Raw genomic sequence first — 27,085 nt, forward strand, 5'->3', positions numbered from 1 at the left:
CACAAACAAATGGAAGAACATACCATGCTCATGGATAGGAAGAATCAATATCCTGAAAATGGCCATACTGCCCAAGGTTATTTATAGATTCAATGCCATCCCCATCAAGCTACCAATGAGTTTCTTCACAGAATTGGAAAAAACTGCTTTAAAGTTCATATGGAACCAAAAAAGAGCCCGCATTGCCAAGACAATCCTAAGTCAAAAGGACAAAGCTGGAGGCGTCACGCTACCTGACTTCAAACTATACTACAAGGCCACAGTAACCAAAACAGCATGGTACTGGTACCAAAACAGAGATATAGACCAATGGAACAGAACAGAGTCCTCAGAAATAATACCACACATCTACAGCCATCTGATCTTTGACAAACCTGAGAGAAACAAGAAATGGGGAAAGGATTCCCTATTTAATAAATGGTGCTGGGAAAATTGGCTAGCCATAAGTAGAAAGCTGAAACTGGATCCTTTCCTTACCCCTTATACGAAGATTAATTCAAGATGGATTAGAGACTTAAATGTTAGACCTAATACCATAAAAACCCTAGAAGAAAATCTAGGTAGCACCATGCAGGACATAGGCATGGGCAAGGACTTCATGTCTAAGACACCTAAAGCAACAGCAGCAAAAGCCAAAATTGACAAATGGGATCTAATTAAACTAAAGAGCTTTTGCACAGCAAAAGAAACTACCATCAGAGTGAACAGGCAACCTACAGAATGGGAGAAAATTTTTGCAACCTACTCATCTGACAAAGGGCTAATATCCAGAATCTACAAAGAACTCAAACAAATATACAAGAAAAAAGCAAACAACCCCATCAAAAAGTGGGCAAAGGATATGAACAGACATTTCTCAAAAGAAGACATTCATACAGCCAACAGACACATGAAAAAATGCTCATCATCACTCGCCATCAGAGAAATGCAAATCAAAACCACAATGAGATACCATCTCACACCAGTTAGAATGGCAATCATTAAGAAGTCAGGAAACAAGAGGTGTTGGAGAGGATGTGGAGAAATAGGAACACTTTTACACTGTTGGTGGGATTGTAAACTAGTTCAACCATTATGGAAAACAGTATGGCAATTCCTCAAGGATCTAGAACTAGATGTACCATATGACCCAGCCATCCCACTGCTGGGTATATACCCAAAGGATTATAAATTATTCTACTACAAAGACACATGCACACGTATGTTTATTGCGGCACTATTCACAATAGCAAAGACTTGGAATCAACCCAAATGTCCATCTGTGACAGACTGGATTAAGAAAATGTGGCACATATACACCATGGAATACTATGCAGCCATAAAAAAGGATGAGTTTGCATCCTTTGTAGGGACATGGATGCAGCTGGAAACCATCATTCTTAGCAAACTATCACAAGAACAGAAAACCAAACACCGCATGTTCTCACTCATAGGTGGGAACTGAACAATGAGATCACTTGGACTCGGGAAGGGGATCATCACACACTGGGGCCTATCATGGGGAGGGGGGAGGAGGGAGGGATTGCATTGGGGAGTTATACATGATATAAATGATGAATTGATGGGTGCTGACGAGTTGGTGGGTGCAGCACACCAACATGGCATAAGTGTACATATGTAACAAACCTGCACGTTATGCACATGTACCCTAGAACTTAAAGTATAATAAAAAAAAAAAAAGAAAAAAAAACATATTATTAGGAAAATGACGCAGGAATTTAGTAAATTGGTGATGTATTACAGCTTTCTCTTTGATGCATATATTGTTTGTTTAGTACATTTTTGGCTTTGATTAGAATGATTCTCAAACATCAGCATACATCAGATCACCTAGAGAGTTAATTAAAACACACCTTTCCGGGCCCCACCACCAAAGTTTCAGCTGAGTAGGTCTGCTGTGGGGCCACAGAATTTGTATTTCTAACAACGTGCCAAGGCCTCCTTCAGGAGTTCAAGGAGCCTGAGAAATCTCAGATAAGGACTTTTTACAACTATAATTATACACAAAGTTTGAAGTATACATATTTTCTCTTTTTTCTCTGGTTTAAAGCTTAATAGGTATTTAGGAGCCACTGACCTAAATGACCTATAAGTCATTCAGCTTCTCCATATCCCCATAATTGAAAGTTTTTGTCAAGTGTAATGACATCTAAAAATAATAATGTAGGAAATAAACTTCTGTTGTTGTTACTAATCATTGTCATCATCACTTTTGTTAATATCTGTTCAGGGTATATCATTTTCCTGGGGTAAAGAGAACTATCAAATTATTTCTAATATTTATTCCTATTTTATTCCTACTATTTTATTTTATTCCTACTATTTCTAATTTTTATTTCTAATTTTAATTCCTACTATGAATATGAATGAATAATGAGCAGTGGTCCCTTTGAATCTGAAATGCCATTTTAATTTTTTGTATGGTAGATTTAGTGAAACTTTCAAGTATAGTCATGCATAGCTTAACAGGGAGAGAAGTTTTGCAAAATGCATTGTTAAGCTATTTTATCTGCAAACATCATAGATTGTATGTACACAAACCTAGATGGTATAGCCTACTTCACACCTAGACTAGATGGTATAGCCCAGGGGTCCCCAACCCCCTGGACCATATGGGTCCCTGGCCTGGTGGAAAGGGGCCACACAGCAGGAGGTGAACAGCAGGTGAACAAGCAAAGTTTCATCTGTATTTACAGCTGCACCCCATCACTCACATTATGGCCTGAGCTCCACCTCCTGTCAGATCAGTGGCGGCATAAGGTTCTATAGGAGTGCAAACCCTATTGTGAACTGTGCAGCACTGCCAGGGATCTGGGTTGTGCACTCCTTATGAGAATCTATGCCTGATCATCTGTCACTGTCTCCCTCAGATGGGACCACCTAGTTATAGGAAAACAAGCTCAGGGCTCCCACGATTCTACATTATGATGAGTTGTGTAATCATTTCATTATATGTTACAGGGTAGTAACAATAGAAATAAAGTGCACAATAAATATAATGTGCTTGAATCATCCCAAAACCATCCCCTATCCCCGGTCCATGGAAAAATTGTCTTCCACAAAACCAGTTCCTAGTGCCAAAAAGATTGGGAACTGCTGCTATAGCCTATTATTGCACCTGGGTTACAAACCTGTACAGCATGTTACTGTACTGAATCCTGTAGGCAGTTATAACACAGTGGTCAGTATTTGTGTATGTAAAGATAAAAGGTATACTGAAAATAGGGTATAAAAGATTTTTAAATGTTATCACATTTACCATGAATGTAGCTTGTACAACTAGAAGTTAACTCTGGGGTGAGTCTTGAGTGAATGTGAAGTCCTAGGACATTACTGTACACTATTGTATATTTTATACACACTGCATGCTTAACCTACACTAAATTTGTTTTTTTGTTTTGGTTTGTTTTTGGAGTCTCACTTTGTTGCCCAGGCTGGAGTGCAGTGGCGTGATCACGGCTCACTGCAACCTCTACCTCCCAGGTTCAAGCAGTTCTCCTGCCTCAGCCTCCAAGTAACTGGGATTATAAGCCATGATGCCTGGCTAATTTTTGTATTTTTAGTAGAGATAGGGTTTCACCATGTTTCCCAGGCTGGTCTTGAACTCCTAGCCTCAAGTGATCCACCTGTCTCAGCCTCCCAAAGTGCTGGGATTACAGGTGTGAGTCACTGTGCCCAGCCTACACTAAATTTGTTTTAAAACATATTTTTCTTCAGTAATTTAACCTTAGCTTACTGTAACTTCTTTACCTTGTAAACTTTTAATTTTTTTAGTTTCTGACCCTTTTGTAATAACATTTAGCTTAAAACACAAAGACATTGTACAGTTATGCAAAAATATTTTTTAAATTTTTTATTTTTACTTTTTAAACCTTTTGTTAAAAACTAGGACACAAACACCCACATTAGCTGAGGCCTACACTGAGTCAGGATCACCAACATCACTATCTTCCACCTCCACATCTTGTCCCACTGGAAGGTCTTCAGGGGCAATAACACCCATGGAGCTGTCCATCTCCTATGATGACAATACCTTCTTCTGGAATACCTACTGAGTGGCCTGCCTGAGGCTGTTTTACAGCGAACTTTTTGTTTTTAAAAGTAGATGGAGTACACCCTAAAAGAATGATAAAAAGTACAGTATACTAAATACATAAATCAGTAATATCATTTATCACTATCAAGTATTATGTACTGTACATAATTGTATTGCTACACTTGTATACACCTGGCAACACAGTAGTTTTGTTTACCCCTGCATCACCATAAACACGTGAGTAATGCCTTACACTGTGACATCGTGACAGTTAAGATGGCACTCGGCCATAGGAATTTTTCAGTTCCATTGTAATTTTATGGGACCACCATCTTTTATGTGGTCCATTGTTGACTGAAATGTCATTACAGTGCATGATGGTAATTTGATGTGGCATTCTAATACACTGGCAAAGCTGGGAACTAATATTGAGCTCAAGTTACTCATCCTATAGCTGTTTCAAGTAAACATATAGAAAAGATTAGACAGTTTTGTGGTTGATGGCTGAATAATTTTGCTATTTTCTTTATAAGATTTGATTGCAACAGAACCAATATTTTATTTTCTTAAAGTTCAATCTGTAATAATAGTTTCATTTCACCACCTACCACAATGTAATCTCTGAGCCCTATAAGAAGAAATTATACTACAGAGCTTATCATATCTCAGCATTCCCTAATTTGAAATACAAAATCAGTAGGGCAAACATACTGAAGTAAAGTCAGAGAAATTTATTTTGTCATGTAGTTCTCATGATGAAGAAACAAAAAAGATCCCCTCACGTTTCTGGCAGGGGTGAGAAACAGTAACCATTTTGAAATGTGGCCAAGGCTTTCTCCATCTCCAGGGAACAGACTTTACTTGGGCCAAGACACTTACCTGGCTCCAAGCCCGCAGCCTTCCTATCTCACCCAAGTGGGTGTTGTGCAACTCAGACCAGGGACGTAGAGCTACCAAAAGACTGTTGATGAAAAAGCCAAACTCTGTCAACTCTTTAAAGATGTTTATTGTGAGCCAATTTGAGTGATCATGGGCCGGGGAACATTCTCAGGATGTCCTGAGCAAGTTTGGCAAGGCGGTCAGGTTACAGTTAGATTTTATACATTTTAGGGAGACAGAAGTTATAGGTAAATACATAAAGCAATACATGTAAGATATACATTGATTTGGCCTGGAAAGGCAAGACATCTCGAAGGGTAGGGGCTTACAGGTCACAGTGGATTCAAACATTTTGTGATTGGCAGTTGGTTGAAAGAGTTAAGCTAAAAACTTAGTAGAAAGAAAGGCTTGAGTTAAGAGAAGGGGGATTGTGGAGGCCATGGTTCTTGTTATGTGGATAAACCTATAGGTAGCAAGCTTCAGAGACTAGAAGGTAAATAACTGTTTTCAGACCTTAAAATATGTCAGACTTTTAATTTTTTTTTTTTTTTTTTTTTTTTTTTTGAGACGGAGTCTCGCTCTGTCTCCCAGGCTGGAGTGCAGTGGCTGGATCTCAGCTCACTGCAAGCTCCGCCTCCCGGGTTTACGCCATTCTCTCGCCTCAGCCTCCCGAGTAGCTGGGACTACAGGCGCCCGCCACATCGCCCGGCTAAGTTTTTGTATTTTTTTAGTAGAGACGGGGTTTCACCGTGTTAGCCAGGATGGTCTCAATCTCCTGACCTCGTGATCCACCCGTCTCGGCCTCCCAAAGTGCTGGGATTACAGGCTTGAGCCACCGCGCCCGGCCTTAATCTTTCCTAGATCTGAGAAAAGCCTAGCTGCATAAATGGAGATTCTCTACAGATGTAACATTTCCTCCACAAAAGACAGCTTTGCATGGCCATTTCAAAATGTGTTAAAGAAATATATTAATATTTTGGAGTAAAGTACTTTTATTTCCTTCAGGGCCTGCTATCTGTCATGTGATGCTATACCAGAGTGAGGCTGGAATCTGGTACCTTTTTGGCAGAGAATGTGTTTTGTCAGCCTTAGGATCTCTAAATTTTGTTGTTGTTTTGTTTTGTTTTGTTGTTTTGAGACGGAGTCTCACTCTGTCACCCAGGCTGGAGTGCAGTGGCACTATCTCGGCTCACTGCAACCTCTGCCTCCTGGGTTAAAGCGATTCTCCTGCCTCAGCTTCCCAAGTAGCTGGGATTAATTTTTGTGTTTTTAGTGGAGATGGGGTTTCACCATGTTGGCCAGGCTGCTCTTGAACTCCTAACCTCAAGTGATCCACCTGCCTCAGCCTCCCAAAGGGCTGGGATTACAGGCGTGAGCCATGGCGCCTGGCCAGGATATCTATTTTAATGTTAATGCTGATCAGTTGTGCCTGAACTCCAAAAGGGAGGGAGTACAGCAAAGCGTGGGCAACCTCCCTTCCCATCTTGAATGGGAATTCAGTTTTCAGGTTTCCTGTGGCCAGGAGGGCTCAGTTCAGTTGGTTGCGGGGCTTGGGATTTTATTTTTGGTTTTCAAGACTGATTATTCTAAAATCCTAAAATTTTAGAATGCTTCCCCCCACCCCAGCACTTTACTACCACACCCCCAGGGCACAATATAATACTGGACTATTATAAGTAAACAAACTGCAAGAGCAGATGATAAGGAAAATTAGAGTATCAGAAGGAGAAGAGAGAACAGAGCAAAAGAAATAGGTGAAGTAATTAATAGCCAAGAATTTTCTAAAAGTAATGACACACACCAAACCACAGGTTTGAGACGCCCAGACCACATACCATGCAGGATAAATACCAAAAAAAAAAAAAAAAAAAACCACTTAGGCATATCATTATATCATTGTCAGACTGCAGAAAAGCAAAGACAAAGAAAAATCTTGAAATAAGCCAGAGGAAAAAATACCCATAGCAGAACAAGGTTAGAATTACAGCCACCTTCTTGTCAGAAAGCATGCAAGTAAAAAGAAAATGCAGTGAAATATTTAAAGTGTTGTAATGCCAAAAGAAAAAACCACCAACCTAGAATTCTGTATCCAGCAAAATTATCTTTTTAAAGTGAGTGAGAAATACACTCCTCAGTGGGAGTTGAACATTGAGAACACATAGACACAGAGAGGAGAACAGCACACACCAGGGCCTGTTGGGGGGTGCGGGGTGAGGGGAGGGAACTTAGAAGACAGGTCAATAGGTGCAGCAGACCACCATGGCACACGTATACCTATGTAACAAACCTGCACGTTCTGCACATGTATCCCGTTTTTTGTTTTTTAGAAGAAATAAAAACAAAACAAAAAAAAAAGTGAGGGAGAATTAAAGGCTATCAGACAGACAAAAACTGAGGAAATTAATCACCACTCAAGAAATGTTGGAATAAGTTATTCAAGGAGAAGGAATATGATAAGTCAGAAACTTGTATCTACATAAGGAAGGCAGAACATCAGAGAAGGAATACGTGGATGTAAAATAAGGTCTTTTATTTTTCTTACTCTTAATTGATCTAAAAAAAACTGTGTTTAAAGTAATAATAGTAGCAGTGTACTAGGTGATTGTAGCATATGGATAAATGACATGAGAGACAGGAATGCCATAGAGATGGGAAGGGAAAATTGGGAGTACTCTGTTATTTACTCCAACTGGTTATTTCCTGGAAATGACAATCAAGAGTCTCCTTTCTACCAGTTTTATGTGATGACTCTTCCAGTGAAACAATAATGGGCTATAAAACTTTAATAACCTATGTCTTCCAAAATGAGTGATTTTGTAGCACCACCACCCACCGCCTCAACATACAAACACAACCACACATTTATAAAGAAGAAGAGATGAGGTTAAATAAGAGTAAGAGGTAGTAAAAATGAAATAAAAAGAAACTTATAAGGACAAATCTATAAAATAAGTAGGAGCAAGTGAAAAAAAGATTAAAGCAAGAGAATAAATAGAAATTGTTAAGAGAGTCATAGAAAATGGACAAATGAAAAGTTCAAGAGCATCAGAATCATTTGTAAAGTATGTGTTAGCTGTGGAGGTGTGGGGGATAGTGCACATGTACAGCAAACTCCACAGTGGGTTACTCTATGAAGTTTTTATATTATTTAAAAATTATTGAGGGGGGTGGGGGGCAAGGGGAGGGAGAGCATTAGAACAAATACCTAATGTATGCGGGGCTTGAAATCTAGATGATGGGTTGATGGGTACAGCAAACCACCATGGCACATGTATACCTATGTAACAGACCTGCACGTTCTGCACATGTATCCTGGAACTTAAAATTTTTTATATATATATAAAGTAGAAAAAGTATTCATTGAACATCTACCAAATACAAGCTGTAATCCCAGGCACATTGAGGAGAAGTGTGAAATATATTTATTGTCCTAAAGAGTCTATAATTTATTTGCAGCGAGAAATAAGAAAAAAAAAAGCTAGAGAAGAAGATGAGCCACTAATGAAAGATTTCTCAGAAGGGTGTTTAAAAGATGACTGACTTCACTGTTCATTAGCCCTTTCTTCTGTAAACTTAAGTGTCCAGAGTGGAGTTTTATGAAAGAACTAGGATTCCATATTCTATAAGACTTCCTAGAAATCTGATACCCTTGACCTTGTTTGCTGGATAACTGTGCATGATACTTTGCCAGGTGCTGTGAATATGAAAATATACTTAGATGAGGTTACCATCATCAAGAACTTTATATATTAAGAGCCAGACATATACATTTGAAAATACCCTCGTAAATAGTCATTACAAAGCAGTAAGTGCAATAGAATTCAAAGAAAGACCATTATTGGCTGAATTGATCGGGTAACACTTCGTGAAGGAAGTCTTCATTTGAAGGATTGGTATGCATGGACCAGAAAAAGTGAAGAAGAAGAAATGCAGATGTAGCATTAGCAAAGTCAACATAATGGGAAATGTAACTTTATTAGGAGAACACACAAAAAAAATAATTTAACAATGAAAAAAGAAAAATCATGTTCTGGTTTTATAGGAGACACAAAAGCTATAATATCTTTAAATGTTTTCTCTTTATTTCTTAACTTCATTGAGGAAAAACTCATATTCTAGACAGATGTTCCCACTGGTTTCACTTAGTTGCTCTAGAATTTCTGAATAACTTGGTAAATAGCCTGGAATTTTTTTTTAATTATTCTTTACACAAAACATTTATTTTTCATTACAGTTTAGTGAACAGTTTATTAACCATTATAGTAATACATTTGACTTAATTATGTATATTCACCAAAAGTAGTAATTGAGAAGATTAGTCCTCCTTTATTTCAAGATTTTACTTTATTTGTATTTATTTATTTGAGACAAGGTCTCACTCTGTCACCCAGGCTAGAGTGCAATAGTGTGATTATAACTGACTGCAGCGTCAACCTCCTGGGCTCAAGAGATCCTCCCACCACAGCCTCCCTAGTAGCTGGGACTACAGGTGTGCACCAACACACCCAGATTATTTTTTATTTTTTGTAGAGGTGAGATTTCACCATGTTGCCCAGGCTGGCCTTGAACTCTTGGGCTCAAAATACAGCCTAGGCCTCCCAAAGTGCTATATTTTACATTTTAAAAATCTAAAATAGGCCTTTTGAATTGTAGGTTTTGTTGAAACAGAAGAAACGAAAATTTTTTAATAAAATAGGCCTGGTTGCCCATTTTTTGAAATACACTTAAATGTAAAGGATAGATAAGAAAGAACAAAAGAATGAATGATGAGTGAAAAATATTTTAACCTCTGAAAGCCTAGATCTGAAAAAAAAATTTTTTTTAATAAAATTAAAATTTTACAAAATATTTTAACCACTACAGTTTTGAGATCTTGTGGTTTTCCATCCAACATGTAAAGAGGTTGGAAGCTGTATTCTTATCCTCACCCAAAAAAAAAGAACAAGCTGAAAATCAACAACTCTTCTTAGATCCATCAAAGAACGAAGACACGGGACAGACCACTGCCCCCAAAACTAGAACAGGCCAATACGGAGAATCACAGATTACTGAGTGGAAGCCACAGCTGGAGCTAGCAACTGGTAGGAACACTTCAAGGGTGATTGACTGATTGCTAGAGACTGAGACTAGTTTAAAACATTAAAAACTCCTGGAGGCCCAGTCTTAGAGTACCTATCAAGTTCTCAGAGTCAAAAGCTGAGGGGAAAATGCCCTTGTGTTTCTGTGTGTGTAGAGGGAAGAGAGTAAACATTTTAAAACAAACAAACTTCCAGAGCTACTGCTCTCCTTAACAAAGGCCTGTCCTCAAGGGAAACTATTTTACCAACACCTAACCAAGTTGGGTTTTACCAGAGTGTAACTGACATGAGAGAAGTGAAATACCCAACTCCAGCCCCCTTTAGCCTGTCTCACCTAAGGTGGCAGGTGGGTGGTTGGGGAGACAAGACTAATAGTTAAAGGACCATTAAACACTTACCCTCCCCCGACACCTTGCCACCACATTAATCAGTCTGCTGTATAATAATAGAGATTATAGTTGAACAAAGCTCAGGCCCTGTTTCAGAAGGAATCTCTAGTGTTCCATAATGAGAGGATGAAGAAGTCAGTAATAATAAATAATAAAAAGGAGTCTCTAGGGAAACCCAAATACTACAGGGGAAACAAAAATAAGCATTAGATGATGTTTTCGCCTCTGACATCTACAGCTGCAACTACCAGTAAATGCAGCCTAACTCATAGCTAGATAAACATAAAACCTCACACTAAATGCCTATTTACCTTGTTCCTTTTATGCAATACATCATGTACAGCTTTCAATAACAAATTACAAGCCACACTAAAAGGCAAAACAAACAAAAGCCATACACTCTGAATGGATAAAGCAAGTAGACTTGGTTATGGCAAAGACGAGACTGTCAAATTATAGAGACAGGGAATTTAAAATAACTGTGGGCTAGGTGTGGTGGCTAACACCTGTAAGCCAGCACTTTGGGAGGCCAAGGCAGGTGGATTGCTTGAGCCCAGGGGTTCGAGACTGGGCTGGGCAACATGAGGCAACCCTATTACTACAGAAATACAAAAATTAGCCAGGCATGATGGTACTTGCCTGTATTTTCAGTTACACAGGAGGCTGAGGGCCTTAATCCTAGGATATCGAGGCTGTAGTGAGCCAAGATTGCACTCCAGCCCAGACCAGCAACAGACCAAGCCTGTCTTAAATAAATAAAGGCTAGGCACGGTGGCTCACGCCTGTAATCCCAGCATTTTAGGAGGCCAAAGTGACCTCTGGCCTCACCTGAGTTCAGATGTTTGAGACCATCCTGCCCAACATGGTGAAACCCTGTCTTTACTAAAACCACAAAAAAGTTAGCCGTGTATGGTGGTGTGTGCCTGTAATCCCAGCTACTTGGGAGGCTGAGGCAGGAGAATTGCTTGAACCCAGGAGTTGGAGGTTGCAGTGAGCCAAGATAGTGCCACTGCACGCCAGCCTGGGCGACAGAGTGAGATTCAATCTCTAAATTAATTAACTGTGATTAATATGCTAAGAGCTCTTATGGAAAAAATGCTAGAAATAAAAAACACTGTAATACAGGCCTGTCCAATCTTTTGGCTTCCCTGGGCCAAATTGGAAGAAGAAGAATTGTCTTTGGCCACACATAAAATACACTAACACTAATGATAGCTGATGAACTAAAAATTAAAAAAAAAAAAATCTCATGATGTTTTAAGAAAGTTTATGAATTTGTGTTGGGCCACATTCAAAGCCACCCTGGGCCACATGTGACCTGTGGGCTGTGAGCTGGACAAGTGACTTGCTGTAAATACGAATGAAGAATGCCTTTGATGGACTTAGACATGGCCAAGGAAAGAACTGGTGATCCTTGAAAATATGTCAACTGAAAAGTGAGGAGAAAAAAGAAAAATACAGTTTACCTTAATGAACATTCAGGTATAAAATGCTACACTAATGGCCCCCAATAATTCATGCCTCCCCAGTATTCGTACCATTGTTAGCCCCAACCCACAGCCAAGGAGACATCAGCAAACATGACCCAAGTAGAACTCTGATAGCCCTTATACTGTGGGACTTGCCCTCTTGGAGTGTGGCCCTGAGAAAGCATGTGAAAACAGCCAGGCTAGTCTCCTTCAGGAAGAAAGACCATGAAGAGGCAGGCCAGTGCAGTCAACCCACCAAACCCCAACCCCAGGTAACACAGCAGCTGAGTGCAGCCACATGAATAACTTAGTCAAAACCAGCAGAAACTGCCCAGTCAACCCACTGAATCATGAGAAATAAAATGATTCTAGTTGTAAGCCAGTAAATTTTAGGTTAATTTGTTACACAACAATAATTGCAAGAAAGAATGCAGTATTCTGCTTTGCTTCATGAGCCAAAGATAAACGAATTTACAAAGATGGAAGTACTGACACTGATAAAGACATATGTTTGGGCAGCTCAGGCATGAGTGGATAGGAAAGGGATAGAAATGTAGAGAAGCGGAAGGTGATGATTTAAAAGTTTAAAAGAATATGCATACTGACAGTCACAACTTTAATCATGTCCTCTAGCAAGAAGGTACACATGAGAGAACTGACTTTACTAAAGGAAAAATTCGAAGGTATTTTTGTGTTTTATGTCTATTGATAGCTAGTAATTGCCTCTAGGTCTCTCCAGGTTGAGTCACATGTATGTAATAATAGCTACCTAGTCTAATAAACATTTCTTTTAAAATCACATGTTTCAGTAAAAATAACCTATCTTGCAATTTGGGACTAAAAAAATCTCTTCTCACCTTTGGTTTTAAAGTAGTTAAGCATCTTTTATCCATGTCCCAGAACTAAGCAGTTTTGCTCCCTTGTCTTTTTTTTTTTTCTTCCTACTAAAAAAAGGCCTCTTATAAGTGAAATGACCATTGGTTTCCCTCTCAGAGAGGTACAGATCTCCAACATGGAAAATTGAGTGCACTAAGTCATGTCAGGCTTTCCCATTTAGCTCATTTATACAACATTGTTCACTTTGGAACCTGAGGGATTTTTTTTTTTAATCCAGAGGATGACAGCTGAAACATAATTGCACATAACCTCAGAAAAGTTTACCACCCTAATGCAACTCAAAAGGAACACCTACCATTAAATTGGAACTCCACAAGCAATAACACCTAATGCAGTTTGGTTTTATGGGAGCTGTGTGGATTTCTTTTATTGTTTCCCTTTGCATTATTTTTCACATGCATTTGCAATGGCTTTTTACCATTCCTTCATTAGAGGCTTTTGTGAATTAAGGTTAGAAAAGCAGTTAACAAAATAAAACTACTCAGTTCTTCAAAAAATTAAACACAAAGTTACCATATGACTCAAAATTCCACTCCTAGGTATATTCCCAAGAGAACAGAAAACATGTCCACATAAAAACTTGTACATGAATGTTCATAGCAGCATTATTCATAATTGCCCAAAAAGTGGAAACAGACCAAATGCCCACAAACTGATGAATGGATAAACCACAGATATGGCATATCCATACAGTGGAATATTATTCAGTCACAAAAACGTGAAACATGCAACAATATGATGAACCATGCTAAACTATTCTAAGAGAATACAGTCAGACACAAAAGGCCACATATTGTCCAACTTTATTTATATGAAAGGTCCAGAATATGCAACTTCATAGAGGTAGAAAGGACAGTAGTGGTTACCAGGGACTGGAGGGAGGAAGAAATGGGAAGTAACTGCTCTTGGGTGTGGGGTTTGTTTTTGTGGTAATGAAAATATTCTGGAATTGGTGTCAGTTGCACAGCCTTGTCGGTATACTAAAAACCACTGAACTGTACACTTTAAAATGGTGGGTTTTGTGGTATGTGAATTATATACCAATTTAACACAAAAGAAGAGACACAAAAACTACTCACACTCTAAATTTATAACTAGGAAGTAGGTTGACAGAGCTTGAACCAGCGTTCCAAGTTTCTTCATTTATTCCAAAAAAGAAATTAGAACTTCCATTAAAAACCTTTTATGGGGCTGGGTGTGGTGGCTCACGCCTGTAATCCCAGCACTTTAGGACGCTGAGGCAGGTGGATCACTGAGGTCCGGAGTTCAAGACCAGCTTGGCCAACATGGCAAAACCCTGTCTCTACTAAAAATACAAAAATTAGCTGGGCGTGGTGGCACACACTTGTAATCCCAGCTACTTAGGAGGCTGAGGCAGGAGCATCGCTTGAACCCCAGGAGGCGGAGGTTGCAGTGAGCTAAGATAGCGCCACTGCACTGCTTTGTAGTTTACAAAGCACTTTTATAATACATTAGAAGTTAAGTACTATCATCTGGTAATTTCCTCACCGAATCCATGCAGTAGATGATACTGTTTGGTATAGTTATTCTAATTCTACAAATGAGGAAACATTCCATTATATTTTCATTTTTGTACCGTTAAGCATCTCCAGATCAAGGTTTGTCTCTCATCTGTGTAAAAGGCATACAGTGTACATTCACTAAATGTTTAGATGAATGAATACACAAACTAAGGCTCAAGGGGGTCAAGGGATTACTAAAGATCAAATAAATCAGTGTTGAAGTACATACCTTTGGCATCCAAATCCCATGTGTTTCCCATAATACCATATTTACAAGTCTTCTGTGTTCCCTACACATTTGTTCAAGCCCCATTAGGTAAGCTGGTATCATGTTATTATTCAAAGCCCAAGTGGATGTCTTCCACAGTGATCACTGACATGGCGTATTATAAGACCTCAAGGAAAACTAAAGTTAAACGACTGCACAAATTTATTTACTCCCAAACCTTCAGTTTATTACAGCACACATCTCTACTAAGTGCCTACTGTGTGCCAGCCACTATGCTGTATTCCCCGGGAATAGCGCATGAAAAGGAATAATTACCTAGACTGGAAGTACCTAAGCACCTCTTTTAATGAAACATTTTTCTGTCTACCACATATTTCATCACTTCATCCTATCAGCTATCTATAAACTGAGTTCAGATATAATTTAAAATACGCCAAAGGAGTAACAGTCAGTCAGTGGATTCCTTTATTCACAATCATAATTCAACTTTCAGGAAAAGAGGACAGCCGTCGTTTTAAGAAGTTTTCCATGAACAGTGATGATCCTAACTTCCAAAATGTAAGAACTCAGCATTTCAGCATGCAGCCTCACAAATTCCCCATATACTATTCACTTAGGGTAATTTGAGATCTTTCTGGAGCCACATTCTAGAGATCCTAGTACCACCACATACTTTTAAAAGGTATTATAACTACTTCTCTCATGAATTACGGCTTTCAGTGAAGACAGCTTATTTCTTGTCTTTATGCTGAGCACTAAGTAGGACTGTTTTAAAACCAGGAGCATTTATATAGTGACACTAAAGTAACACAGGTCTTGCATTTGTAATTTTGTCACAAAATCCACTCACATTGGAAACTAGATATTCCCAAAGTCCAAGTAAAATGGTGTGCCTTAGTTGTACAGGCCAGGAGAAGACTTTACCATCAGGCAGGGACCAGCTGCTATGTTCTTTTTTCTATGTGGGTAACCATCCATTTAATTAAAGTCAGTGAATTTTAAAACAGAAAAGTAAAAGGATAAGCTGTATGATTTAACAAGTGTCTTAAATGTCAAGTGACTATAGCCTAAAACATCTCCAAATTTTAAAATTAAATGTTAATATTTTTATTCTCAGTCATAATATCCTTTGGCTTATTTTTACATTCAAAATCTATTTTGTCCTTTTTTTGTTTTCACTTCTGAATTCTGGGGGTCAAATTATAATATGATATTGTACAATTAAGTTTATCCTGTTAACAATAAATAACCTCTTAGCAATTACTGTACTCTATATTATAGGAATTAGTTATCCAAATAGCTAGCTAAATACTTCAGCAATTAATTTAAATGTTAAAAATCATCACTGCTATAATACATTTCATCACTTGCTTTCTTCGGCCAATATTCTAGCCAAGTTGATAATTTTTATTTAAAAGGTGGTCCCTAGGATATTACTAGAAATTAGTATAACAACTATGATCTTCTGTTATCCAGAATATTCAAGGCATTGGGTTCTCAGATCAAAACAAATATTTAAATAAGAAGTCATTAAAAATCACCTTATGTTAATTGATATCTATAGAATTACAATACGTATATGCAGCATCTAACATACATATTCTTTTCTAAAAGTTTACATGTCAGTTGTTTGATACATGGAACACTTTTTTGAAACGTATCAAGGAAATAATCGCATTATCAGAGTAGACCATGAACTCCAATTTAATTGCTAGACTTTTTTCTGGCTAGACTATCTGATTTGATATACATTTATAATGAGGCTCATCACATTAAATAACACAAATTATTACCCCAAGTTGGCATTTAGAAACAAGGGAGTATGATAATTGTATAGCTGAGAAGATTTTAATAGATACATCAACCTGGTGATGTGACTCACACCTGTAATCCCAGCTACTCAGGAGGCTGAAGTGGGGGGATCACTTGTAGCTCAGAGCTCAAAACCAGCCTGGCAAGATAGTGAGACCTCTTCCCTTAAAACATTTAAAAAACAAAAATAAATTAGCCAGATATGATGTCATGTACCTATGCTCCCAGCTACTCTGGAGGATAAGGCGAGAGGATCACTTGAGCCCAGGAGTTCAAGGCTATAGTAAGCTATGATCACACCACTGCACTCCAGCCTGGGTGACAGAGCAAGACCCCCATCTCTGCTTAAAAAAAAAAAAGAAGATGAAGAGACGAAGATGTATGAGAAACCCTATTAGCAATGCAGTTAGACTAGCAGCAAAGGAAAGGAAGTGATAGTGTATATCTCAGCCTCCCAAGTAGCTGGGATTACAGGCGTGTGCCACCATGCCCAGCTAATTTTGTATTTTTAGTAGAAGCGGCATTTCACCATGTTGGTCAGGCTGGTCTTGAACTCCTGACCTCAAGTCATCCACCCGCCTCAGTCTCCCAAAGTGCTGGGATTATAGGCATGAGCCACCATGCCCGTGAAAACTGTTATTTTTTAAAAATTATATAAATAACATGTACTTGAAGTATATTGGAAAATCAGACTATAATGCAAACCTGGACAAAAGCACACAGGCATTTGAATCTGGTGGTTGGAGTGTCTGATATCACAAATGCCTTTAATGTATTATAAAATACTAAAAACGTATCACAGATACTTTACCTTTGGGTAGACAATCATGATGTGCTAATATTTATATGGTATAAATTGATATAGTATTTTTTTGTTGTGTAATACCATATTTCAACTGGAATATGTTACAAGTGTTAAGTCTGACACATTTGGGGGATTAAAATTTATTTCAATTATTCATTAATTTAACAAAAATATATTGAGTGGCTAATATATGCCAGACCTGTTCTCAGCTCTTAGAATGTAAAAGTGAATAAAACAGACTCAAATCTCAGCCCTCATAGAGATTGCATTCTAGTGGGGGAAGACAGACAATCGGCATAGTAAGTAAGTTATTTAATACTTTCTAATGTTAGCCAGTGTTAAGTACTGTGGGTGGGAGGAAGAGGGAATAAAGCAGAGTAAAAGGGATTGGGATTGCTGGGCCAGAGGGTCTTCGATTGTATGTAGGATTATCAGAGCAAGCCTCTCTGAAAACATGCCATTTGAACAAGGATTTGAAGGAGGTAAGGGAGTTAGACATGTAGTTATCTTTGGAAGGCTATTCCAGGCAAAGAAGAAAGCCAGTGCAAAGGCCCTAAGATATAAGCACTCCTAGAATTTCCAAAGAACAGTGAAGAGGCCAGTAAATTACAGCAGAATGAAAGAGGGAGGTTACAGAGTAGAAAATGAAGCCACAGTTAAATGGGAGGTGGAGAGTGTACGCTAAGTAGGACATAGGAAAAGATTGTATTCTGAGTGAAACTGCGGACTACAGGAGGAACAACAGTTAAAGCAAGGAAACTAACTAGAAGCTATTAAAATACTTCAGTTTAGGAACATACCTATTTGGGGTAAATAATAATAATTCAGGCAAAAGTTGGTGGTGGCTTGGACCAAGGTGATAGCAGTGGAAATAGAAATGAGTGTCTAGAGTGTGTATACAGTTTAAATTGTAGATATATATTCAATTTCTTGGCAGATTGAATATAGGATATAAGAAAAAGAGAGGCCTATAACTATAACTATAGGGTTACTGGCATGACCAAGTGGAAAGTTGGAGTGGCCATAACTGAGATGGAGCAGGTAGGGGGAATAAAATCAGGGATTATGGGGGCTTTTTTGTTGTTGTGTTGTTTTGTTTTGTTTTGAAATGGAGTCTCACACTGTTGGCCAGGCTAGAGTGCAGTGGTGCGATTGTGGCTCATTGCAACCTCCGCCTCCCGGGTTCAAGTGATTTTCCTGCCACAGCCTCCTGAGTAGTTGGGACTACAAGCATGCACCACCACGTCTGGCTAATTTTTTTGTACCTTTTAGTAGAGACAGGGTTCCCCCCTGTTGGCCAGGCTGGTCTCAAACCCCTGACTTCAGGTGATGCACCTGCCTCAGCCTCCCAAAGTGCTGGGATTACAGGTGTGAGCCACCACACCCAGCCCCAGAGATTACATTTTGAATATATTAATTTGGTAATATGTGTTATACATGAAAATATTGATGTTTAGCATTTAGTTTGATATGAGAGCCTAGAGTTCAGAGATTGGCAGTCTATACTGGAATTACACATTTGGGAGTGTTGGGGACTAACCTAAGTCAAGTTAGTTACATATAAGTCTTACGTTCTTATAGTTACATATAAGTCTTACGTTACCAAGCATTGGTAACTACAATTTTTTTTTTTACCAAGAAAAGTAACTACTTTTCTTACTATCAGTAAACATAAAAGAAAATCTGTAACCAAATTCTGTGCAAATAAAGACATTAATGAAATAAACATTCACTAGCAAGCAGATACAAAACTATTCATATAATATGTTTTATATGCTGAGTATTTAGGTAATCCAGCCACTACTTTGCATGAATGGTTAACTTAAGGAAGATAAGACATATATCAGCAAAACTAAAAAATATCTTGAGATAACTAAAAACAAAACACAAACAAAACCAAACATACTGGATGAAGCAAAAGCAGTACTCAGAGGGACTTTATGGCTGTAAATGCAATGTTAAAAAAACAAAGATCTCAAATCAGCAACCTAATTTTATACCATAAGGAACTTGAAAAGAAGACCAAACTAAACTCAAAGCCAGCAGGAGGATGGAAATAATAAAGATTTCAGCAGAGATAAATGAAATAGAGAATAATAATCACAGAAATCAAAAGTTGGTTCTTTGAAAAGATCAACAAAATTGACAATCTATTAGCTAGACTGAGTTTTAAACAAAAGGGAAAAGGCAAATAACTAAAATCAGAAATGAACAATGGGACTTTGCTACTGACCTTATAGAAATTAAAAGGATTGATAATACTATGAACAACTGCATATCAACAAATTAGACAATCTAGGCCAGGCACAGTGGCTCATACCTATAATCCCAACACTTTGAGAGGCCAAGGCATGAAGAATGCTTGAGGCCAGGAGTTTGAGATCAGCCTAGGCAACACAGTGAGTCCTTGTCTCTACAAAAAGATTTAAAAATTAGCCAGGTGTGGTGGCATGCACCCATAGTCCCAGCTGCTCGGGAGGCTTTAGCCCAGGAGTTCAAGGCTGCAGTGAGCCATGATTGTGCCACTGCACCCCAGCCTGTGTGGTAGAGCAAGACCCTATCTCAAAAAAAAAAAAAAAAAAAAAAAAAGATAATCTAGATGAATCAAAGATGTGCCTGTAATCCCAGCACTTTGGGAGGCTGAGGCAGGCAGATCACCTGAGGTCAGGAGTTTGAAATCAGCCTGGCAAACATGGTGAAACCCCGTCTCTACTAAAAATACAAAAATCAGCTGAGTGTGGTAATGCATGCCTGTAATCCCAGCTACTCGGGAGACTGAGGCAGTAGAATCACTTGAACACAGGAGGTAGAGGTTGCAGTCAGTCAAGATCACACCATTGTACTCCAGCCTGGACAACAGAGCAAGACTCTGTCTCCAAAAAAAAAAAAAAAAAGTGTTTCCTAGAAACACAGACAATTCAAAACTGACCCAAGAGGAAATAGACAATGTCAACCAACCTGTAACAAGTAAAAGAGATTGAATCAGTAATCGAAAACCTCCTGAAAAAGAAAACTCAAGGACCAGATGGCTGCACTGGTGAAATTCTACCAACAATTTAAAGAAGAATTTCATCACTGTTATTGAAACTCTTACAAAAACTAGAAGAGCAAATACTTCCTAACACATTCTGTGAGGCCAGCATTACTCTCATACCAAACCCAGAAAAAGATACCACCAGAAAGCTGCAGACCAATATCCTGTATGAATATTGATACAAAAATCTTCAACAAAATACTACCAAGCAAATCCAACAGCACATTAAAAGTGTTTATACATTATGACCAAATGGGATTTGTCCCAGGAATACAAGGATTGTTCAACATAAGATAGTCAATCAATGTAATACATGGCATTAATAGAACTAAGGGAAAAATAATACATGATCATTTCAATAAATACTAAAAATAATTTGACAAAACTCAACATCCTTTTATAATGAAAACACTCAGCAAACTAGGAATAGAAGGGAACTTCCTTAACATCATAAAGGGCAGTTATAAGAAAAATCACACCTAATATCATCTTGTATAAGGAAAAGCTGAAAGCATTTCTTCTAAGATCAGGAAGAAGATGAGGATGCCCACTTTCACTCCTCCTCTTCACCTTTTTACTGGAATTCCTACACTTAGCAATTCGGCCAGAAAAAGAAATAAAAACTTCTAAATTGGAAAGGAAGATGCAAAATGATTTCTATTTGCAGATAACATGATTCTGTATACAGAAAAATCTCATATAACTCACTGAAAAAAATACTACTGCAGCTAATAAACAAATTCAGCAAAGTTATAGGGAACAAGATCAACACCCAAAAATCAGTTGTTTCCATACACCAGCAAAGAAATTTTTAAAAAAGAAAAAAAAATAGTTCAATTTGCAACATTTAGAATAGTAAAACACCTAGGAATATATTTAAGCAAGAAATTGAAAGATTTATCCACTGAAAACTAAAAACATTGCTGAGAGAAATTAAAGAAAATCTAATAAATGGAAAGGCATCCCATATTCATGGATTGGAAAACTTTAAGATAGCAATATTCCCCAAAACAATCTACAAATTCAAGTGGTCTCTTTGCAGAAATAAAAAGCCAACCTTCAAATTGATATGGAACTGTAAAGGGCCTCAAAAAGCCAAAACAATACTGGAAAACAAAAACAAAGCTGAGAGGACTTATACTTTCCAAATTCAAAACTTACTACAAAGCTACAGTAATCAACAAGCATAGTGCTGGCATAAAGATAGACATATAAGCCAATGGAATAGAACTGAGAGACCATAAATAAATCCAAACATCTATGGCAAATTAATTTTTGACAGGAGTACCAAGACCATTCAGTGGAGAAAGAAGAGTGCCTTCAACAAATCATACGAGAACATTTGTATAATGACATGCAAAAAAAAAAAAAAAAAAATGAAGCGGGACTCCATGTAAAATAATTAACTCATATATAATAATTAACTCATGGATCAAAGACCTCAATATAAGGGATACAAAATTCTTAGAAGCAAACATAGAAATAGATCTGCATTTCCTCAGATTTGACAATGGATTGTTAGATTTGACACCAAAAGCACTAGTAACAAAATTTAAAAATAGATTAGATTCTGCAAAAATGTAAAGCTTTTTTGCATTAAAAAACATTTTTGGCCAGGTGCAGTGGCTTATGCTTGTGATCCCAGAACTTTGGGAGGCCACAGCATAAGGATCGCTTGAGCCCAGGAATTTGAGACCAGCATGGGCAATGTAGTGAGAGCTTGTCTCTTAAAAAAAAAAAAAAAAAAAAAAAAAAAAAGTTTTAATTAGCCAGAAGCAGTGGCACAGGCCTGTGCTCCCAGCTACTCAGGAAGCTGAGCTGGGATCACTGGAACCCAGGAGATCAAGGCTCCAGTGAGCCAGGATTGTGCTGCTGCACTCCAGCCTGGGTGACAGAGCAAGAGCCTGTCTCAAAAGAAAAGAAATTTGTTTTTCTTTTCAACAAACTGAAAAGGGAGAAAATACCTGCAAATCTTGTCTCTGATAAGGTTCTAGTATCCAGACTATAAAAAGAATGTTTACAATTCAACAACAAAAACACATAGTCCAATTATAAAATGGACAAAGGACTAGACATTTCTCCAAAGAATCCCAAAGTGAAAGATGTCCTACATAATTGGTCATGAAGGAAATGCAAATCAAAACCAGACTTCAAAACCACTAAGATGGTTTTAATTAAAAAGACTGAAAATGACATGTCAGCAAGGCTGTGAAAAATAGGAACCCTCATACATTCCTGGTGGGAATGTAAAATGGTGCAGCTGCTGTGAAAAACAATGTGGCAATTCCTCAAAAAATTAAACTTAGAATCACCATATGATCCAGGATTTCTACTTCTTAATATATACTCAAAAGAACTGAAAGCAGGGTCTCAAAGAGGTATTTGTACATCCATGTTCATAGCAGCACTACTAATAATAGCCAAAAGGTAGAAATGACCCAAACATCCATCAATAGCTGGATGGATAAACAAACCAAAGTATATACATAAAATGGAATATTATTTTTCCATAAAAAACAGATGAAGTAATGATACTTACTATAACTTATATGACCCTTGAAAACATTATGCTAAGTGAAAGAAGCCAGACACAGTTGGTCACGTGTGGTACCTTTTATATGAGGTATCTAGAGTAGACAAATCCATAGAGAATGAAAGCAGATTAGAGGTTATTGGGGGAAAAGAAAAGGGGGAGTAATTACTTAACTGGTACAGGGTGTTGGTATAGGATGATGAAAAAGTTTGCAAATGAGAGAGAATTGATAGTTGCACAACATTGCAAATACACTAAAGGCCATTTGATTTTACACTTTATTAAAATAGTAAATTGTTAAAATAGTTAATTGAATTACAGCTCTATTAGAAAATAAGAATGGATTGAAATGGATGCTTTCATTGAAAGCTAATGGAAATGTAAAGTGATGCACCCTCTCTTTAGGAAACAGGGTTTCTATATTTAACAATAAGTTTTAAACTTACTACTCTTTGATCCAGTGTTCTGTATATAGGAATCAAACAAACTAATCTGGGTGCAAGTACTGATTTGCAGAGTTGTTCACTGAAGCTTTTTTTTTTAATAGTGAAGGATTAGGAAAATTCCTTTGTTTCCAACAATAAGGAATTAATTTTTAAATAAGATTATATAGGCAGGAAAATTATATTTTTGTCATGTCTGGGTAGATATCACTTTAGAAAAACAATTTTAGACGTATACATAATAATACATGTCTTTGCACTGTGGCTTTGGCTTTCTCTTAATGGGATTTTGGTGTTTCCATCATTTTTCTCTCTGCTTATTCATTTTCCAAGAATTTTCATGATGACTAAATACTCATAAAACTGAGTGAAAATAGTACTAAACTATGCTAAAATGTATTTGTGCATGCACTTGCCTTGGAGAAAAAAAGTATGTGACCAAAAGTATGCTAAAATGTAATAATGATTATCTCTTCATTTTAAGTTGCTGGGTAATTTTACTTTGATTATTCTCCTTAATACTTTTAAGCTTGCTTATTGCATAGGCAATTTTAATAGTGTAAACAGGAAAACAGAAGCCTAGTTTGATGTCATGTAGACAAAAAGAGTCGAACTTTAAGTCTTTTAACATAAGGGGTTGTGGAGACCAAGGTTTTATCATGAAGATGAAGGCTCCAGGTAGCAGGCTTCAGAGAGAGTAGATTGTAAATGCTTCTTATCAGACTTAAACAGTCTTTTCTGTCAGTCTTAAGGGCTTTGTATTGATGTTAATGCTGGTCAGCTGTGCCTGAATTCCAAAAGAAAGGAGAGTATAATGAGGCATATCTGACCCTCACTTCCCATCATGGCCTGAACTAGTTTTTCAGGTTAACTTTTGAGTGCCTGAGGGGAGGGTCCAACAGTTAGAATTTTATTTTTGGTTTACTTCTGTTAAGTCAGTCTTTGCTAGTAGTGTCATGAAATTAGCTTGTGCTTAATTTTGAGTTTGTTTGTTTTTGAGACAGGGTCTCACTCTGTCTCCCAGGCTGGAGTGCAGTGGCACAATCACAGCTCACTACAGCCTCAACCTCCCCAGGCTCAGGTGATTCTCCCACGTCAGCTCCCAAGTAACTGGGACTACAGGCACGCACCACCGTGCCTGACTAATTTTTGTATTTTTCGTAGAGACGGGGTTTCACCACATTGCCCAGGCTGGTCTCAAAAGTCCTGAGCTCAAGCAATCCACCTGCCTTGGCCTCCCAAAGTGCTGGGATTACAGGCATAAACGGCCTGTGTTTAATTTTTAATTCTACTCTGTAAGAATAAATTTTATCTTAGTAAAGATAGCTAACATGATTATTTACTGTGTGAGATACTCTAATTTTAAACATTATCTTTCAATCAGGTGAACTAATTCTGCAGCCCATGCTGTTCACTATACTGCTTTTCATTCATACACATTGTTAATGCCTATCCTTAAATTCATGTTCCTTTTCATTATACCTTACTGTTTCTAACTTAAGAACTATATAAATAATCAGGTAAATATACTTTCCAGTGATTGCATATTTTTGGATGACATTAGTGATGTTTAGCAGAGTCCCCTTGAATATTAAAATATTTATATATTAATTTTGTCATTTAAATGTTAAGTTTAAGCATGTAGAAAAATACCTAGAAAATACATATATTCTATAAAAGTGAATTACAATAGGAAAAGACTGACTATTGGAATGGCAGTGTAAGGACCACACAAACTTGCTCTCCCAGAGCCCCCAAAAAGAACAACAACAAAAATACTGGCCAACCATATAGTATCCACCATTTCAGAACTCTGGAAATTAACCAAAGCCACACAATGGACTGAATATTGTCTATTCCAAGGAAAACTACTGATCCTTGATAAGACACTGAATCTATGGCATTTTTAACTTGGAGCTATTCCCATCCTGCCTCCCGTCTCAACTGAGTAGTGCAGTAGCCATGGAAAGCCAGCGGCTTCACAGCCAATGGATATGACTGACCTCCTTGGAGCTGCATGAAAATCTCCATCCCTATTACTATCAACATTTTGTCTGAACTAGCAGCTCCCTAGAAAATCTTCATTCTCAGCATCTTGGCTATTTCATTTGACTAGGGCATTACCAAAAACAACAGTAATCTGCTGGCAACATCTCAGCTACCTAAGCCTGTGATTAAATGTGGAGGAAACAAGAACTGGTCAAAATATAAGAGGAATTCTTAGAAAACTGGAAAACATAGGCAGCTTTAAAAAGCTACAACATATTCTTGGGGATCTAGAAGACTGCAAATTCCTAGAAAGGAAAACACCTCATTCAAATACTCAGCTCCCTTCTGCTTCACCATGAAGCCCTGCGTAAGCAGGAAATGAAAACTAAGGTTGTCCTTTAAACCATCTGAACTTTGAAGGCATGCCTTCACACACAAATCACTTTGACAAGGGGTGGAAGATGTACAGGCAAGAGATTTAAGGAAATCTTACAACATATCACTGGCTGACCACTAAATAATACTGACCCAGATATGCCAAGTAGGAAGCCAGATGTAGAATAAAAACTTTAAAAATTAAAAAGACCTTGGGGACAACCACTGCAAGGAATACAGAATCCACAGAATTCACTAAATGAAAAAAAAAAAAGTCACTAAACAAACAGTAACAAAAACAACAAACCCTTGGGTGGGGTTAAGCGATACCAGAGTTATCAATATTATCTTAAAAGTCCAGTTTTCAACAAAAATTATAAGACATACAAACAGGAAAGTAGGCTAATACACATTTCTTTAAAAAAAAAAAAAAAAAGACAACAGAAAATGTGCCTACAGGGCCAGATGCTTTACTTAATTGGTGTGTGTGTGTGTGTGTGTGTGTGTGTAGTAAGCTTCTTTCATGTGTTTATTGACCATTTTCAAGGCTAATGACTATTAGTCATTTGGGAAATGCAAGTAAAAACCATAATGAGATACCACTTCACAACCACGAGCATGGCTGTAATACAAAAGACACAATAAAAAGTGTCACTGAGGATGTGGAAAAATTTGAACCATTATCCATGGCTGGTGGGAACATAAAATGGTGCAGGTACTTTGGAAACAGTTTGTTAGTTCCCAATGATGTTAAACACTCTTAGCTACATAATCAAGAGAAAGGAAAACAAGAGTAAATACAAAAATAAACCCTGTATATGATGTTCACAGCAGTATTATTCTTAGTAACCAAAAATGGAAATGACTGAAATGTCCATCAATTAATGAAATTAATGAAACAAAATGTATATATAACAAAGTGGAGTATTTGGCAAGTAACAATAATAAAGTACGGAAACATGCTAGCAAATAGATGAACCTTGAAAACGTGCTAAGCGAAAGAAGCCAGTCACAAAAGACCACATTGTATGATTGCAATTTATATGAAATCTTCAGAATAGACAAATCTATAGAGTCAGAAAGCAGATTAGTGATTACATATAGTTGGAAGTGTGCAGGCTGGAAATAGACGTGACTACTAATGTGTATGGAGTTTACTTCTCAAGTGATAAAAATGTTCTAAGATTAGATTGTGGTGATGGCTGAACAATTCTTTGAATATACTCAAAACCACTTAACTGTACACTTTAAATGGGTGATGTGTATGGTATGTGAATTATATCTCAGTAAAGCTGTTTCTTTAAAAAGTGAATCATTGGCTGAGCATGGTGGCTCACGCCTGTAATCCCAGCATTTTGAGAGGCCAAGGCAAGGGGATCACTTGAGCTCAGGAGTTGGAGGCCGGGCAACATAGTAAGACCCCATCTCCACAAATATTTAAAAATTAGCCGAGCCTGGTAGCACATGCCTGTGGTCTCAGCTACTTGGGAGGCTGGGAAGGAGGATAGCTCGGGCCTGAAGGTCAAGGCTCAGTGCAGTGCTACTGCACTGCAGCCTGGGTGGCAGAGTGAGACCATGTCTCAAAAAAAGAAAA

At 37.7% G+C, this 27,085-nt stretch overlaps 1 protein-coding gene across 2 annotated transcripts in view; it reads left to right on the forward strand.

The window, feature by feature from the left end:
* ITFG1 (integrin alpha FG-GAP repeat containing 1) overlaps positions 1-27,085 on the forward strand; it is a 301,126-nt gene that overhangs the window by 264,962 nt on the left and 9,079 nt on the right. The gene's annotated exons all lie outside the window — the stretch shown is intronic.

This window comes from Rhinopithecus roxellana, chromosome 20 (assembly GCF_007565055.1).
Source record: "Rhinopithecus roxellana isolate Shanxi Qingling chromosome 20, ASM756505v1, whole genome shotgun sequence".
In the NCBI taxonomy this organism is placed as follows: Eukaryota; Metazoa; Chordata; class Mammalia; order Primates; family Cercopithecidae; genus Rhinopithecus; species Rhinopithecus roxellana.